The sequence below is a fragment of the Electrophorus electricus genome, chromosome 1, assembly GCF_041902795.1.
Source record: "Electrophorus electricus isolate QZ-2024a chromosome 1, ASM4190279v1, whole genome shotgun sequence".
Taxonomy (NCBI): domain Eukaryota; kingdom Metazoa; phylum Chordata; class Actinopteri; order Gymnotiformes; family Gymnotidae; genus Electrophorus; species Electrophorus electricus.
The window spans coordinates 17,556,221-17,576,220 of NC_137497.1; the positions used below are offsets into that span (position 1 = coordinate 17,556,221).

Consider the following 20,000-nt stretch of genomic DNA (forward strand, 5'->3'; position numbering starts at 1 on the left):
TGACTACGAATCTGATTATGGATTTGCCCTTAATAAATCTCGCTCCTTTCAGCGTATGCGTCCGCCTTACAATCGCTCCAGGTTACACAGTTAGTCATCTTCTAGTCATTCATCATTTAAATATTACACTTTAAGCTATAGGGAGAAAATAATAATAATAACAATAATAATAATAATAATAATAACAATAATGATAACAATAATGATAACAATAATAACAATAATAATAATAATGATAACAATAATAACAACAATAACAACAACAACAACAACAACAACAACAACAACAACAATAATAATAATAGCTTGACAAAGTGTGTTGTTTGAAGCATTATATGGATAAATGTGACGTGGCTTACCTGCTGTTTGGCTGGATCATACTTTCAGCACTGGCACTGTAAAGCTCCAGTGACACTGGGGTTTGGCTGGCCTGACGAACTTGTACCAGCTTAACAGCCACAAATATACAATGTCACTGCTAATGCTGTGTTGAATGACCCACCAACCAAATAATATCCAAACATCAGCTATCCTGTGGACAAATACTGACCATTATTGAATAGTGATGAGGCTGACCGCTAGACTGTGAACGCTAAGACAGGAATCCTTAATAAAACAATATTTGATGTCTAATAACTCTCTTTAAACCGGTGTCCGCGTGTGCAGTGCTCTTTGTGATGGTTCTGTGGTCATATAAAAGAGATTTCATGCCTGTTCATTGCAGTGCACTGACCTAAAAACCTGGAGCGAATGCCACCGCGCGTTCTTGCAGAGTGGGCTTTAATTACAGCCGCGATGGGGACGTTTAAGCGGTACGAGTAAACGCGTATCCTACTGAAGGTGCTAATGGAAGCTGCTTTGTTTGGTTGTAGCGTATTAAACCAGAAATCCATAAAGCGCTATCAAAATAACGGCATCCTGGTAATACTTTACAATGCGCCACCTCTAAAACTTCACACAACAGCAGAAAAAACAACTTTTCGCTGGATCTAGCGATGGACAAGCGATTTTACTGTGCGGCTTGATATTTTTCGATTTAAATTTACAGCATCTTAGTGTTGAAGAAAACGTATGCTGTTTTTAACGAAAAACCGGGATAGAAAGATGCAATATCTCTCCTGGGATTTGGTTTGGCTGCCTGTCAGCCAAACAGAATAGTTTAAAGTTGGATAAACTTGTGAGAATTGAAAAATATACCGGACGGTGAGATGATTATTGGGGGGGACTTTTATTTATTTTTAAAATTTCCCTATTTATTGCATAGCTCTTTCTTTGGCACTGGGCCATGAAATTGAAACGTGGTAAAACGGTTCGCACAATCGGCAATAATGACGGAGACGGTGATGCCCGTGACGCTGTGACGCGCGAGGATTGCGAGGCCTGGCTGTGTTTGGCTCCTCGTGCCAGGGGGTGCAGCAAACGCCAAAGTCCCTGCAGAGCAGAAGCTGACAACGCCGAGGAAGAGCTGAACTCCCTCGTTCTTCTCAGTCATCTGAATGTGAAAACCCCTAGATATCACACCTGTCTTGTTTATTTATTTATCTATCTTTTACTGTGCTACCCGTGTCAGGAACAGAGTTTCTCTGCTCTGTATGCTGTTTTCCGAACTTGCCTCTTAATATAATACATTTGCATTTTCTGTCCTGCCGTACTCCCCGTTCCAGGTCTGTTGTGTTTTCGTCCCACCATGCCCAAAGGTTTGGGCTTATTGTGTGTCCGGCTCAAGCCAGATAGCAGAAGCCTGTGTGTTCGTAATAAATGGCACTGAGAGGGAACCCTGGTTATGCCTTCAAGCAGAGACAGCAAGACCCTCACTGACCAGGCCAGCATGAACTGGCTCTTAAACCAGCCGGGAAAATGCGCCATTTCCAGGGAGAAACACATTGTTAGGCTAGCGAGCATTTTTTGTCATCTTTGTCAACACATTTCTTGACAAAAGATTATAGTAACAAATAAACAAACCAGGATGGGTGCGGGTGATCAGCTACTGGGGTACTGTAGTCCTGCAGCCGAGTCACAGCACGCTAAGATGTCGGTGAGAGTGAGTCAGTAACACTGGGAATATGGAGGGCAGACTGGATAATCGGACTGGTCTAAAAACCATTCACTGGTTATACTGTATCTCACAGGCAGACACACACAGGCCTGCTGGGTGCGGTTTTCCGCTCTGGGTGTGTGCGTTTAGTATGTATGGGTAGTATGTTGCAGAGTCCAGTAGCCCTTTGCTGAAGTCATACAGAGAGTAGCATCTTGTTTCTGCATTTAAAAAGTGCTTTATCGTACTTTTCACCCTACCAAATTTATTTAACGACGTGTTTACGTTTAAGTACATTTAAGCACATTTGTTTATTTAAAAAATGAATTCAATTAAAAAAAAACAAAAATAAAATTTAAGTATGCTTATGCACAATGTATTTTTTTATAAAAAGCAATTCACAGCAGTTCATTCTCAAATATAAAGAACATTACATACTCACACGTGTATGTATCTTATATTGTATCTTATAATATTTACATGTACTTTTTCTGTTTTTAGACCCACTCCTGTGAAGGCACGTTTTTTCTAGAAGAAAGATGTGACGCAAAGAGTAATTTTGTAATGCTCATAATGTACAAACCAATAGCCAAATCAATTCTTCTTTGGATGGAAGGTTTATGTCCGTACATGTGAATTTGGCTCCCTCTTGTGGTAAGGTAATGCAAACACTTTCATTTCACACATCACACTAATTCAGTAGCGACACATTAATTTATCATCATCAACGAACTTCATTTCCAACAACCCGTTTGGTCCGAGTTGCAGAATGAGCTCTGTCAAAGTCTGGTCTGTACGGTAGGACATGAGGGGACTCCTTAGGAAGATACACGCTGTGCTCACCTCTTGGGAATAGTACGGTAGTGTACTATGTTGTATCTGGCCCGAGTGCCGATGGGCGTGGAGCAGGACGCACAGACTTCCTCCTTCGTGCAAAATATTTATTGACACTAGACACAAGAAACAGTGGTGGCACTCACATACAACGCTCACGATAAACATAATACATTTAACAGAAACTACACAAACCAACGTTACCACTACAAAGATGTAAACACACGTAGTGACCAGCGATGGGAGCACACAGGGACAGGGGTTTAATTAGATGTGAGACATGAACATAATCCTGTACACGTGTGTGCAATCCCGGGGGTGTGTGGCTACAACACAAACAATACACACGTGTATCCCGCATGCGGCGGGCCGTACCACGTGATTTAAGGGGGCGGAGCAGTCCGTGGTGTGTAGATTATGTAGTAACAGATTTAGACTCTTTCTCTCTCAGTGCATTCACTGTTAAACCACTAACCCCTCTCTCTGATCACAGCCAAATCACTGTGTTCATTAATAGTACAGAGACTAACACCCAGCCCAGTAAGATGGACAACATTAGGAGGCCATACAGATGGGCCCAAAACAGCACAGAAGAATTCCAGAAAGCAACCAGTACTGCTGAAATTCAAACACTTTCAGACACCTTTCACAACACCACATATGCTCACAGTAAAGAAGGAGTTAATCTGGCAGTGGTACGAACTCCAGGAACCACGCTCATCCCCGCACTGCCACGCCTACCTCGTTCCTCCGACATCTCTGATGCGCTTCGCCGGAGTCCTAATTACACACCTGATGAATATTCTCCCCATTATTACCCTCCTATTTAAGCATCCCTCACACTCTCTTTGTGAAGTATTTCCATTTCCATGTTGCACAGCAATGTCATGATATTCCAGAATGGAATTCAAGGTCTCAGGGATCAAAACACACATTTACATTAGATACCAACAATATTGAACTTTCAAACAATTACAATTATTTAGAGGTCAAAGTGAGTTCTACTGGACGTTTTAACTTGGCAGTGAATGTACTGAAAAAAAATGCACACAGGGCTTAAAAAAAATACATCAGTAGAAATATCAGTCACAATTTGGATAAAAATATTTGAATCTGTAATTGAACCAATTGCCCTGTATGGCTGTGAGGTGTGGAGCCTGCTTTCAAATCAGGAATTCAACAAATGGGATAAACATCCAATTGAGACCCTGCAAGTGTTACGACCCTGCCTATGCGGTGAGGTCGCGACAGCACTGTGAAAAGACTGGTAGCAGGACGGTAGGTGGAATGATTAGTCACTGGACTAAACTGCTAGACGAGGTGAAATTGTGTATTTAAATGGTGAACAAAAAGACACACATCTATCTACAAACACTGAATAACTTCGAGTGGTTATTTGCCAACATAAACAAAACCCACGCTACCGAAAGAAACACCACTGACTACACTTTACAGGACAAAAACAAAATGCAATCCTACACTAACTCCAACAATAAACAGACAATAACCCCAAACACAAACCAACAGGCACCACTCCCTACAATCAGTAACTATACATAAACATACACAAAAACCTTTCAGCTATCACAGGGATCACAATCAAACAAAACACAGGGAATACTAATATACAAATCTACACATACACAAGTTAAGTAGGGATATCAAGACAAAACAAGCACAGCCAAGATTTCAAACTCACAATTCATACAGTAAAACACCAACGCAAAAAGTAGCTTGGGCAAGCTCCCATCTTCTTGCAGCAGGATTCTTATATAAGTCTCAGCAATCACAGCAATCACTCAATGAGGGGCGGGGCTAGCAACGAGGTACACAGACAGCCCCAAATGCCAAACTGGATCAGGAGCACATTGCAGCACTCCACAAGTGTAACACAAGTAGAGTTCTGTAAAACTATTTTAAAGTGCACAGGAACATCACAAACAATGCATGCAGGGCAGAATTGGGCAGATATCTATTAATAATAAAGACAGAAAAAAAGGGCAATTAAATTCTGGACCAAAACTTATATCATTCTAAAGGTCTGGAGTACCAAGAACTGCACAAAGAGAACAGTCACCTCACTCAGCTGATCTGGAAATACAGTTCAGCATTAACACACACTAACACTACACTAATACACACTAACACTACACTTAGACACACTAACACTACACATGCTCAGGGCCAGAAAATAACAGCAAACCCAATCAGAATCACCAGAATTACAAAACAACTCAAACAAAACTACATCATCAATCAAAATCACAGCATAAAATGGAGTGTTATTTGGTCCTAAATTGAAAGTCCCTAAGAACACGGTCTGATCCAAAACTGAGATCCACCCTGACCAATACAGACTCAGTGACCACTGCCTGGCCATAGAAACCAGCAGACATAAACAGTCCTGTTTACCTGAAGAGCAGAGACTGTATCAGCAGTGCCAGGACTATAAGATCCAGACAAAGCTGCACTTTCTGAATGAATGTACATTTAGACAGATTAGGACTAAATTCTTTAAGAAAATTAGCCACATATTCCCTGAGTTTAAAAACCTCCCTGATGAGGAGAAGCTGCCATATGTTGTTGGTGAACATAAAGAGTTCAGCACACTGGCAGCGCTGTACGTTCACTGCTGCCACAGTCTGAGGGACAGTGAGTGACCGAGTCAGATACCAGAGACACAGAGACATTATTATTATTATTATTATTATTATTATTATTGGTATTATTATTATTATTGTTGTTGTTGGTATTATTATTACTATTATTATTAATATTATTGGTATTAGGTGTATTGTTGTAGTTATATTATTATTGTTGTTGTTACTATTATTATAAGAGGTTGTAGTATTGTTGTCATCCTTTTTTAGTGTTAATTTCTTTATCAAAACTTTGGCAATACAAATATGAACTTTTGAGAGAGAGGGAGAGAGAGAGAGAGAGAGAGAGAGAGAGAGCCGCTTGGAAACCTGAACTCAAGATGAAGAAGAGGAGAGAGAGAGAGAGAGAGCGAGAGAGAGAGAGAGAGAGCGAGAGAGAGAGAGAGAGAGAGAGAGAGAGAGAGAGAGAGAGAGCCCCACGGGGATGGAGAAGGACAGAGAGAAATTTTGAGATTTCTCAATAAAGTTTAATAATCAATTATGATATTCATACACATTCAAACACAGTATACAATTTCAAAAAGGAAAATTTTAATTAAAGAAACACCAAAAACCACTCCCTCATCTTTCACAGAGCACAAAACATCATTGTAGCCCCAAATATTTTCAAAAGTAGTCATATCATTCATGGCAGAATAAAACTTAATATCTAACACTATATAACTCTTTACCAATCTTTTAAACACATTTACAATACTGCCATCTTAGACTGCCCTAAAATGAAATTCAAAAGTTGACATTGTTCTTTCTTCTTCTGTGTGTAATTATACCCACAAATGAAGAGTGCTCCCTTTTGTGAGACTGTCATTCATAACCTCCAGCACATCCTCTACAACCACACACCAGAAGGATTTGTAAAACTCCACTGGCAGTCCGTCAATACCATCAATACCACCTTCCATGCTCTGAAGGGCATCCTGCAACTCCACCAGGGACAGTGGCCCCTCAAGACCCAAAATGGCCCCTTCTTCTACCTGAGGAGGACCATCTAAGAAAATATTTTCCAACTCTTGGTATGATTTATATTCACTGATATATAGCCTATTGTAAAACTGTGCTACTCTTCTAGGAATCTCCACAGGATCTGAAAGTGCAGTACTAGACTTCAAGGCACATATCCATCTCCTCTTTCCATTTTTATGCTCTAAACTAAAGAAAAACATGGAGGTTCCATCTGTGTCACATTCTGAAAATGAGAACAGACCAGGGCCCCCTGTGACTTTACCCCAAGCAGGTTGGCTAGTGCCACAGTTTATACTTTAAGAGCCTCAATATCCTCCACTACAAATTGTGGAACCCAGCTGTTGGGAAGGGGCAGAGCCATGGCCCCAGCCATAACAGAGCCACGCCCCCAGACATGGTGCTGTTGTGACTAAGAAAGTGTTACCTTCTCAATCTCTCAGCCAGTCTGCTTCATTCTGCCTATCATTATGAGTTTCTTGAGCAAGATCTACGTCACTTCCTTTAAATTTGTTTAACTGAAAAAGCTGTGTTCTTTTATTCATATCCCGGCCCCATTAATAAGGAGGCAGACACGTGCAGAGAAGAGTGAGATTTATTAGGGGCAAATCCAAAGTCGTAGTCATTAGGGTAGTCCAGGTCATATTACCACTACAGAGACTCAGAGAATACATGACAAATAAACCTAGGGCTAGGATAAACAAAGGGAAGTAATGACAATCCAAAAACACACAAAGGCAAACAGGGAAAGCAGGCTATAACAGAAACTAAGAAGTAACATACGGATGTAAGGAAAAACAAAACGGCTAGAATCAAACAGGCTAACAGACACAGGCTTAGAAACAAAGTCGGGCTTATATACATCCAATACATTCAAAATATTCCATGCAATGCATGGAAACAAATGCATGCAATGAATAGCAAAAACACAAGGAATCAGATATGGTTTAAATACATGAACTTAACAAGGTAGAAACGAGGGACAGGAGTGAGCAGTCAAACAAGGGGTGGAGAAAATGAAACTATGACATGGAACTTAAATACACAAGACAGAGAAAACGTGGAACATGGAAGCGGGAGGGACTAACCGTGACAGGATACAGTTACAAATACTTTAATTTCTACATTCTTCTTGATCCAATTCCTTCCACTCTGTTCCAGACAATCTGCTTCCTTTCACCTGTGTCATCATCAACAACTCCTTATCTTTTGGACATGTGCCAACTGTATTCAAAACCACCAGGGTAGTACCAATCCTCAAGAAGGCCACACTCGATGGCTCCAGAGCTACCAATTACAGACCAGTATCACTTCTCTCTTTCCTTTCAAAAGCCTTCAAACAAGAAGTTTACAATCAATTGTCATTTTCCTCATCCAGAACCAGTTGCATGAGCCCAATCAGTCTGGCTACAAACCAGCACATTCTACAGAAACAGTCCTCTTAGCAGTTATGGAGAAACTTCATGCTGCTAAAGTTGCCAAGCTGTCATCTGTTTTGATTCTTCTAGACCTTTCAGCAACCTTTGCCACAGTAAACCACAACATTCTCCTCTCTGTTCTCTCCAGGCTTGGTGTGACTGGCTCTGCATGGAAATGGTTTCAGTCCTATCTGGAGGGATGGTCCTATCAGGTGACATGGAGAGGATCCACAACCAAACCATGTAGACTCTCCACTGGTGTTCCACAGGACTCAGTATTAGGCTCCCTTCTCTTGTCTTTGTATACTCCTTTCCTTGGAAAAGTAAAATCTCTCATGGTTCCTCCTATTACTGCTAAGCTGATGACACTCAGTTACATCTTTCTTTTCCACCCTCTGACACGCAGGTCTCCAGACGTATCTCAGCATGCTTGACTGACATTGCATCATGAATGACAGCCCACCACTTGAAGCTCAACCCCAGTAAAACCGAGCTTCTATACATCCCAGGTACTCCCAACCCTTACCATGACCTCACAGTTCCCTTTGAGAACTCCTTGGTATCACCAGCCGAAGCTGCCTGTAGCGTGGGCATAACTTTGGACAACCTGTTGTCATTCTCTCATTTCAAATCTAACCCGGTCTTGCAGATTTCTCCTTTGTAACATACGAAGGATTCAGCCCTTTCACTTGCAGGAAGCTGCCCAGGTACTTGTGCAGTCTCTTGTGATCTCAAAGCACCACTTCTGCAGTTCTTTACTTCCTGGTATTCCTCTAAGAGCCATCAGACCTCTACAACTTGTCCAGAATGCAGCAGTATGACTGGTCTTCAATCTTCCGAAGTTCATAATCCATACATGAGGTCAATGTTCAAAGCTTGAAATATCTTGCTTCAGGTCTCATGGAAGACAAGCATCGAGACTATTCTCTGTGCTGGCTCCCAGATGGTGGAATGAACTTTCACTTGCTGTTCGGACAGCAGAGTCCCTTGCAGTCTTCAAACGCAGAGTGAAGACCCATCTATTTGTTTTTTATTTATTTAAATGACCACTGACCCTGCTCCTATATTGACTAACTAAACTAGTACTTATTGTAGGGTATTGTTTACAACACTGATGTTGTCTAACAAACTAGTACTTACTGTTTATTACACTTACACTTAGATACACCTCATGTATCTTGTACTTCTAGGCATCAGCAGTGATCCCTGTATTTCTACAGTATTCTAGCTGATTGTTATATTGCATTCTAACGTACTCTACTGGCTGGGATGTATTTTATGAGTAAATGACAAAGCATTTTGTAAGTCAATCTGGATCAGAGCATCTGCTAAATGTAATATATGTAAATGATCTTTGTCTCCTTGTCTACTCTGGTTTGCTGTGTCTGATCTTTATCTCCTGATCTCCACAGGATTGTTGTGTCTGATCTTTATCTCGTGGTCTCCTCAGGAAGCCCTGAGTGGAGAATGTGAAGACTGGAGGACAAAGACACTATAATTGCCTCAGCAACTGCAAGGGGAGGGGTGGAATGGGGTAAGAAGAAGGAGGAAAAGAAAAGAGGAGGAGAGGAGACACAGACTCCGCCTCCTGTTAAAAAGGCCAAAGCTCAACAGCCACAGAGCAAGAAGCAGAGAGGGAGGGACATGTATTTTATTTTTGTGTTCTGATGTAATTAGTATGATTATGTGGGATTTTGTTGGGTGGGGAATTTTAGGTTTATGAAAGGAATAAGTTTCAAGTTTCAAGTTTGGTTTATTTGTCACATACATAGTCATACACAGTATAACTCGCAGTGAAATGGTTGAGAGTGCTCTGTCCAAACTGAGGAAAAAGGAAACAGGGGTGCATAGAGAAATATATATTCTATATATATACAAAATATATTAACAGTGTATGTACAATATATGTATATTATGTTTATATACACAATGTATATGGTTGTGTATATATGTATGTACAGAATGTACAGATCCATCTTGTAAAATGACATATTTACAGTTTTTATGTTACATGGTGGTAATTGAACATATTACAGTTATGTTACATGGTGGTGGTGGTCCCCACAGTTTATCAGTTTCCCTGATTCAGGGCCCGAATGGCCTGTGGGAAGAAGCTCTCTCTGTCTTGGTCTTCAGGGAGCAAAAGCGCTTCCCTGACCTCAACAGAGAGAAGAGCCTATTTTTGGGATGGGTGGGGTCCTTCACAATCCTCCTGGCCTTGGTCTGGCACCGCTTGTAGTAGATGGTCTGCAGGTCAGGAAGTTCCGTATGAGTGATGCGCTCTGCTGAACGCACCACCCTTTGGAGTGCTTGTCTGTCCTGCTTGGTGCTATTCCAAAACCAGACTGTGATGTTCCCCGTGAGGATGCTCTCGACAGTGCAGGTGTAGAAGTTCCGCAGTACCTTGGAGGGCAGTCTGAAGTCTCTTAGGCGTCTGAGGTGGTAAAGACGCTGACAAACCTTCTTTGCCAGGGAGTTGGTAAGGCGGGACCAGGACAGGTCCTGCGAGATGTGAACACCAAGGTACCTGAAACTATCTACTCTCTCCACCATGGTTCCACTGATCCTCACAGGTTGGTAGTGCCGCACCTGTTTCTTGCTGCAATCCACGATCAGCTCCTTTGTCTTACTGACATTTAGGAGGAGATTATTTTCCTGGCACCAGTTTTCCAGGTGTTTAATCTCCTCCAGGTAGGCCCTCTCATCGTTGTCCGAGATCAGGCCCATGACAACGATGTCGTCAACAAACTTGACAATGATGGTGGAGCTGAAAGTGGCTGTGCAGTCGTAGGTGTACAGTGAGTAGAGCAGGGGACTTAGGACACAACCCTGAGGAGCTCCAGTGCTGAGGGTGAGGATGGATGAGACACAGTTGCCCACCTGTACTGATTGTGGTCTCTTTGTTAGGAAGTTGGAGATCCAGTCGCACAGGGATGTATGCAGTCCTGAGTAGGGAGGGGATGATAGTGTTAAATGCTGAACTGTAGTCGACAAACAGCATTTTAACATAATTACCCCTCCCTTTGTCCAGGTGGGTCAGTGTGGTGTGGAGCAGATGTGCAATTGCATCATCAGTGGAGGGGTTGTGGCGGTATGCAAACTGCAGTGGGTCCATGGAGGCTGGCAGTGAAGATGAGATGAGATGAGAATAAGTTTGTTATATCCATTTTTCTATTCTCTTTTCTATTGTTATATAGAGACTTGTGTGCTAAAAGGTAACACTGAGTAAATTAATAATTATGTCATATGCAAATTTATGACATCTGACTAGTCATTAATTACACTCTGTAGTGAGGCTGGAAGTTCTCAATGGAATTTGGTTGTGTACTGCTATAAAGGACACATAGATAGCTCACTCATAGATAGCTCACTTAATAGTTTACATATGATGAGGAGCATGTTTGGTTCCTTCTTCTAACAGAAGAGCAGTGCCAGTGATCCAGCTGTTATTTATTCTTACTGTTTTCTTGTATCTTTATCTCCTCTGCATGGCATTTATTTAATATAAAATGTAAATTATCAAATGTCATGTAACCAGCAATGCTAATACACATTTACTGCTATTCTTTTACTGTTAGACTGTGTTTTGTGTGCTCTGTGTTCTTTGTTCTATGTGTTCTATGTGTTCTCTGTGTTCTGTGTGTTCTTTGTGTTTTGTGTTCTATGTGTTCTGTGTGTTCTTTGTGTTCTCTGTTCTATGTGTTCTGTCTGTTCTATGTGTTCTCTATTCTGTGTTTATTATACAAATTACATTAATATTTAGTACTCCTAAATTTGTCTTACAATGCAGAATATTATGTATTAATGTTATATGGAGTTATCTAATGTGATTGTATCTAATGTGATTTAATAAGAAGTTTGATTCTCTGAAAAAATCCACACCAAATGTAAAACCTCAAATTGGTAGTTGTTTTGCATGAATGTAAATGTGTTGTTATTATTATTATTATTATTATTATTATTATTATTATTATTAAGCACACCATGTAGTTTTCTGTTGTACCAAATACAGGTAAACTATTCTTTCACAAATACAGATTCTATTCTTTCACAAATACAGGTAAACTATTAAATTATTTTCCCACAATACTTGAAATAAACACACACACACACACACACACACACACACACACACACACACACACACACACACACACACACACACACAAACGGGCGCGCACGCGCACAGATCATGCCCAGCATTCAGCCATTAAGAAGATTCTTTATTTGTCATATAGCACAACATGCTATGGACGTTCACACACTTACATGCTTATTGTGAGGCTGCTTATCTAAATTACGATCATCTGTAAGTTAGATCTACAAACAAAGTGGTTTGTTAAGTTCCGAAGTGTTTCAACGTGCTGACATAGTGGAGATTTACTCTCAGCGGAGCCGGAAAACAAGTCCGTGTAGGCGGGACTGTGAATCCATTGGCTGTATAGACTGTATAGTGTATGATTGGCTGCAGCAAAATGATGGACAGCTAACTTTGGTTGATGATTGGCTTAACAAAAATGACTGTTATAAGAAATCGGTTGTGTAATCGGCGTCATACGAAAATGATTGACATGCGCTCTACTTACGCCCACTGGTGTTTCTGTCGTTAGTTCCTTCTCAAGAAAACGAAAGTATTTTCTGTACTGTCGCCATTACGCGCGTTTTAAATATTTCACGGTAAGTTCATCCTATTTGTTAAAATGCGATGTCGGTGCAGTTTAAACAGCGTGTTTTGTAAGTACATAGTTCTGTGTTTAAATCGTAGCTCCACCCAAACGTGGATTAAATGTAAAGATTAAAGTCCTGGTGAAGTTAACGGTACGCATCTAAAATGACGGACACTGAAATGGCCAAGTACGATCGCACAGTTATATTTTTAAATAATATTTAACTGGCTCGGATATACGTTGTCAGTTATTGTAAATCTCGATTTTAAGTCGTAGTTAGTCAGTAATCTTTCCAAATTCTCCCAGTTTAAACTCCTCTGGCCTAAACGTAAAGTTGCTGCTGTAGCGTTTGTTTTTTTACAGTTAGTTTCCTGTTCAGTTTCAGCCGTTTTTTAGTGTTGTCCAAATCCTCACTGGACAGTTCAGATTCCCTGTATAGTTCATTATCTGTATTATTAACTATAGTTTGGGATGGGACGGTCAGTACTGACGTTTCTACGCTTGTTTGGAGTTTCTGAAGCGCAGCGTTTTGAAAGTCTGATCCGAAGTGTGGCTCAAAGCGGCCATGTCACGTGACCACGGCTAAACGAAGCTTGTGTTTCTACAGGTGTCATACAGAACCTGCCGCTCCTGTCTTTGACTGACAGTGTCTGAAACAAACCTGATCACACATCTGCCTCAGTCACAAACTCTATGAATGCTTATAAGTCAAGAAAACACACCCCAACTTTCAGGATTTTGTGAGAATAGAGAATTTGAGAGACGGAGAGATTCAGTGTTGTCTAGATAGAAGGTTATTGATAGGACATATTGACTGATAGGCTAGTGAGAGACATCCAGTGAGCACTAGTTAGGATAGATATAGTGACATTAATATATAGAAAGTGTATGTAGAGAGAGATGCTCTGGTTTACTGACAGGAGTGATGTGCTGTACATCCACACATTTATATAATGGTAAAAACACCTGTGCATGCCAGCAACATGTGTTCTATGTGAATGAATCTTTTCCAAGAGTGAGGAGGTAATTTGAGAAGAGAAGAAGCCCCAAAACAGCAGAACAACTAATATTTTATAATATAAATAGAATAATAAATATCTAATTTTGAAACATTGTTCCTTTATTTTACTATGAAACCTGTTCCATACAGACAATTCATTAAATCGTTCTGCACTTCATAGATTACAGAGCACATCTGAACCCACAGAACCCAACAGAGTTCATGCAAAGCCACAGGATTCTACAGAGTTCATGTAAACCCACAGAACCCATGTGGTTATTTATCCCAGTAAACATAGTGGCATTTTGTTAATAGATTATCTTTCTAAATGTCATGTCTTATACATGAAACTGAAATGCCAAGAATTTGAAACGCCTTACAGAACACAACAGAAACAGGTTGTTGTATGGTAATTTCTTTTAAATATTTATTGATCATATGTATCAATAACCTGGTATAACCCACCAGAATAATATCTAGGCAAAGTAGTTTAGACATTGTTGTTTCACAGAATAGAATTATCAAGATGTTAGCAAAAGTGGTCCTTGTGGAGATCATGTCAGAATGTTTCTGTTCAAAAGGCCCATAAGTGCTGGAAGAATTTTGCGTGAATATTATTTACTTTTGTTGTTCCTTATAATATATTTATCCAATTAAACGTTATGTCATTGGTTAAAGATATTGGTTGATTATCCAGTTAACCTTTGTGTCATTGGCTGAAGATATTAGTCAATTATCCAGTTAAACTTTGTATAATTGGCTAAAGCTATCGCGGTGCTGAGGGTTTCCCACACAGTAAAACTCTGTTTGTGTTAAACCCAGAAACTCTGTGTTACTGATAAAATGTAAGTCAGGCATCTTCTTTTTATATTGATATTCTGTGATGAAAAAACAATGTTAGTTGACAGTTATTAACAAGCAGGCACGTTACTCCCTGTGCCTTTCTGTATAGGTTTAGTTTCACTTTCATGTTTTAGTGTATTTCTCCTCTGGTAATGCTATGTTTCATATCAGCTGTACTTCCTTTGTCTATTAGTCCTTGAGTTTGGGAGGTTAAATCAGTGATTTCAATGTTAGTCATGGCCACTGCATTTCTTTATCAAGTCATTGAGTCAGTTCCAGAGATTTGCCGCTAGATGGGGCCCAAGTACCAGTTATATTGATCGTAGTATAGATATTTCAATCGACTGTAAAAGCTTTTTTTGTGTATTGTGCATGTTGTCATTTACAAACAACATTGATATTTAAAGTAATATCTGTATTTGTGTCTTAGACCAAAGATTGATGACACATATTTGATTTCACAACATATAATATTGGGTAACCTATTCTCTACTTCACAGTTCTGTAACATCAAAGTTCATGCCTGTTATTACACCTTTGATCTCAGTATGGCTTTAAGTGGTCTGGCCAACACACCAGGTTGAACACAGTATAAAGCCAACCTGTGCCAGTCATCCCAGTTCCCTACAGTAGTCTTTACTACACTTTTGAAAGCTTGATACTATTTTCGACACAACTGCTTCAAACATCTCAATATTTCACAAAGCCTCACTTTCCCTCCACCACCTGTAGTGTACTGTAAATGTGTCATGATTAGTCCCTCCCAGCTTCCCTGTTCCGTGTTTTCCATCTTGTGTATTTTAGTTCTATTCTGTAGTTTCGTTTTCTCGGCCCCTTGTTTGATTTTCCACACCTGTCCCTCATTTAGTTCATGCATTTAAACCCTGCCTTGTTCCCTTGGTCTTGGTTATATATTGTTTATTTTAATGGTTGTGTTTATTTGAATGCGTGTGTTAGGTTCATTGTGTTTGATTGGTTTAATGTCTGAATGTTTTTGAGAGCTCATCTCTGTATCCCCGTAAGTTTGTACTCCACGTGTCCTAGCCTTCGTGTTTCTTAGCCCTGAGTTTCCCCTGTTTGCTTTTGTGTGTTTTGATTGATCATGTTGGTAATATGACCCTGGACTACACTAACAACTATGATTTTGGATTTGCCCCTAATAAATCTTGCTCTTCTCCGCACATGCGTCCGCCTCCTTACAACTCAATGTTACAAAATGTAGTGAACAGCTGATGTACACTGATTAAGGACAAAGATACCACACCTATAGTGTACTGTAAATGTAGTGAACTACTGATGTACACTGATTAAGGACAAAGATACCACCACCTATAGTGTACTGTAAATGTAGTGAACAACTGATGTATACTGATTACGGGCATATAACAGACATGTTGACAGGACTTCTACCACTGTTTCCTCACTAAAGTGTCTTACTTCAGTGTGTTGTGATTGCACCACTTTATGTTCCAGATAGTTTCTGTGATGTCACAGTTTTATATTTCCATCACATACTAGTGTTGATACATTCTGTCTGTTGTCTTACTAACGTACCCTACGTAGTGTTCTATATAGACCCGTCTGTGTGGGGGAATGTGAGTGAGTGAGTGGACCATTACAGACACAGCCTGGGTTTATATCATTGTCTCTAGTGTGAGAGAGAGAGAGAGTGTGTGTGTGTGTGTGTGTGTGCTAGAAATGACGCGGTTGCTCCTCTTCCTGTTGTGCACGTTGGACCGTGTCGGTTTGCACCTCTCGAATTTAGTGGACAGTCATATGTGATGGGTGTCAGAATGTCATTCTCTGCTTTTTCAGGGGTTAGGGTTGGCTCTGCACTGCCACCTACAGTTCTGGAGATGACTGCATGGATGAACGCACTAGTATAAATACCTCACAGGTCTCTCAATATGATGATGAATTTACACTTGAATTTCTTTGTCACTGGGTGTGTTAAATACTATTTGGCTGTGCTGGATATGTGGGGTTATTTGATGCTTTAGCAGTTGATGGTCAAGTTGCCTGTGCTTTAAGACAGAGTGCACATATATGGGCTGTTACAGTATATGTAAACACACACACACACATTTTATATATATATATATATAGCATACAACATAAAGTTGCCTGTGTTGATTCACTCTGTGTGTGTGAACTGTTGACAGGGAGCAGAGAGCAGCATCTCCGGTGTCCAGCTGTGTGTGTGTGAAGAGGAACAACTCCATGATGGAGCCTCATAACTCCAGCAGTGGAGGAGGAACCGCCAACCCACAGTGAGGAGCTTTCCATCAGCACTTAATCTGAGGAAACAGGAAGATGGAATATTCAGGATAAATGAGATGTAGTGAAGGATGTAATTACTCAACACTTTCCTCATCTTCATCAGGGTAGAGAGAGCAGAGCCTCCAGCTCCCAGCTGATTTACTTTCACTATTCAATATCATCAGGAGGTGGAGTGAGAGAGCTACCCAGCCACACACACACACACACACACACACACACACACACACACACACACACACACACACACACACACACACACACACACACACACACTAATCCCTGTCACTCATCCTCAGCCATTCCCCTGCTCTCCATCTCCCACTTATTAGTTAGAAGTTCTAGTTATTCTCTCCTTCATCTGTTGCCACTTCCTCTACATATTTAAACCAAGTTCTACTATCAGTGCTGTTCTAGCTTCTGTTTGCGTGTGTGTTTGTGTGTGGTATGTTTGTGTGTTATTGAAGGACAGCTGTAATGTGTGTGGTATAGTTGTGTTCCCGACGGACAGAAGTGTGTGTGTGTGTGTGGTATGTTTGTGTTGCTGAAGGACAGGTGTGGTGTGTGTGTGTGTGTGTGTGTGTGTGTGTGTGTGTGTGTGTGTGCGGTATGTTTGTTTTGCTGAAGGACAGGTGTGTGTGTGTGTGTGTGTGTGTGTGTGTGTGTGGTATGTTTTTTTAGTTGCTGAAGGACAGGTGTGATGTGTGTGTGTGGTATATTTGTATTGCTGAAGAACAGGTGTTGTTTGTGTGTTATTGAAGGACAGATGTAATGTTTGTGTAGTTGCTGAAGGACAGATGTTGTGTGGGTGTGTGTTGTTCATTTGTCTTGCTGAAGGACAGGTGTGATGTGTGTGGTATGTTTGTGTTGCTGAAGGACAGGTGTGATACGTGTGTGTGGTTCGTTTGTCTTGCTGAAGGACAGGTGTGATGTGTGTGGTATGGTTGTGTAGTTGCTGAAGGACAGGTGTGATGTGCGTGTGTGTGTGTGTGTGTGTGTGTGTGTGTGTGTGTGTGTGTGTGTGTGTAGTATGCTTGTGTACTTGCTGAAGGACAGGTGTGATGTGTGTGTGTGTGTAGTTGCTGAAGGACAGGTGTGTGTGTGTGTGTGTGTGTGTGTGTGTGTGTGGTATGTTTGTGTAGTTGCTGAAGAACAGTTGTTGTTTGTGTGTTATTGATGGACAGATGTAATGTTTGTGTAGTTGCTGAAGGACAGGTGTGGTGTGTGTGTGGGGGTGTGTGTTGTTCGTTTGTCTTGCTAAAGGACAGGTGTGTGTGTGTGTGTGTGTGTGTGTGTGTGTGTGTGCGCGCATGTGGTATGTTTGTCTTGCTGAAGGACAGGTGTGATGTTTGAGTTGCTGAAGGACAGGTGTGATGTGTGTGTGTGGTATGTGTGTAGTTGCTGAAGGACAGGTGTAATGTGTGTGTGTGTGTGTGTGTGTGTGTGGTATGTTTGTGTAGTTGCTGAAGGACAGGTGTGTGTGTGTGTGTAGTTGCTGAAGGACAGGTGTGATGTGATGTGTGTGTGTGTGTGGTATGTTTGTGTAGTTGCTGAAGGACAGGTGTGTGTGTGTGTGTGTGTGTTTGTGTGGTATGTTTGTGTAGTTGCTGAAGGACAGGTGTGATGTGATGTGTGTGTGTGTGTGTGTGTGTGTGTGGTATGTTTGTGTAGTTGCTGAAGAACAGTTGTTGTTTGTGTGTTATTGATGGACAGATGTAATGTTTGTGTAGTTGCTGAAGGACAGGTGTGGTGTGTGTGGGGGTGTGTGTGTGGTATGTTTGTGTACTTGCTGAAGGACAGGTGTGTGTGTGTGTGTGTGTGTGTGTGTGGTATGTTTGTGTAGTTGCTGAAGGACAGGTGTGTGTGTGTGTGTGTGTGTGTGTGTGTTTGTGTGGTATGTTTGTGTAGTTGCTGAAGGACAGGTGTGATGTGATGTGTGTGTGTGTGTGTGTGTGTGTGTGTGGTATGTTTGTGTAATTGCTGAAGAACAGTTGTTGTTTGTGTGTTATTGATGGACAGATGTAATGTTTGTAGTTGCTGAAGGACAGGTGTGGTGTGTGTGGGGGTGTGTGTGTGGTATGTTTGTGTACTTGCTGAAGGACAGGTGTGGTGTGTGTGGGGGTGTGTGTGTGGTATGTTTGTGTACTTGCTGAAGGACAGGTGTGTGTGTGTGTGTGTGTGTGTGTGTGTGTGTGTGTAGTTGCTGAAGGACAGGTGATTCTAATCAAGTGTCCAGTGAGTGCAGGTACCAGGTGGAGTTGATTGGGTAAGAATGTTGTGGGTGTAATTGGTTGTTCTCTAATGTGATTTATTTTCACTATTCAACATCAGGAGGGGGAGTGAGAGAGCAGCAAATTGTTTGTTGTCAGAAGTGGCTGAGGGTTTTCTGGCCCTTAAACATCCCTTCACTGTTGAACTCTTTTGTTTGCTCGTACTATTAAACAGTACAAACACCAGTTATGTCTCCACCAAGCACTCCCTTCACTCCTTCTTCCCCGTAGTGTAGTGGGTAGAACAGTGTGGTCTTGCTCACGCACTCCTTCACTTCCACCACTCCCTTCACTCCTTCACTCCTTCTTCCCAGTAGTGTAGGGCGTAGAACAGTGTGGTCTTGCTCACGCACTCCTTCACTTCCACCACTCCCTTCACTCCTTCACTCCTTCTTCCCAGTAGTGTAGGGCGTAGAACAGTGTGGTCTTGCTCACGCACTCCTTCACTTCCACCACTCCCTTCACTCCCATCACTCCCTTCACTCCCACCACTCCCACCACTCCTCATCACTCCCTTCACTCCTTCATTCCCCATCACTCCTCATCACTCCTCACTCCTTCTTCCCAGTAGTGTAGGGGGTAGAACAGTGTGGTCTTGCTCACCCACTCCTTCACTCCCATCACTCCCCATCACTCCTTCACTCCTTCACTCCCTTCACTCTTCACTCCTTCTTTCCAGTAGTGTAGGGGGTAGAACAGTGTGGTCTTGCTCACCCACTCCTTCACTCCCCATCACTCCCCATCACTCCTTCACTCCTTCACTCCTTCACTCCTCACTCCTTCTTCCCAGTAGTGTAGGGGTAGAACAGTGTGGTCTTGCTCACCCACTCCTTCACTCCCTTCACTCCCTTCACTCCTCACTCCTTCACTCCCATCACTCCTTCACTCCTCACTCCTTCTTCCCAGTAGTGTAGGGGGTAGAACAGTGTGGTCTTGCTCACCCACTCCTTCAGGTCAAACCCTCTCAGTTGTTGGTTTCCTGTTCAGTTGCTTTACCTCTTTTGTCCCCTTCCCTGTTTCACCTCATATGTGTTTG

The 20,000-nt window shown here is 41.5% G+C and overlaps 1 long non-coding RNA gene across 1 annotated transcript in view; it reads left to right on the top strand.

The window, feature by feature from the left end:
* Positions 1 to 12,503: 12,503 nt before the first annotated feature.
* The window catches only part of LOC145660158 (uncharacterized), a 9,724-nt gene continuing 2,227 nt past the window's right edge, over positions 12,504 to 20,000 (top strand). Inside the window, exons 1-2 of the long non-coding RNA XR_014126351.1 lie at positions 12,504 to 12,584; positions 16,580 to 16,687. This is a non-coding gene — a long non-coding RNA (uncharacterized LOC145660158). The remainder of the gene's footprint in view (positions 12,585 to 16,579; positions 16,688 to 20,000) is intronic.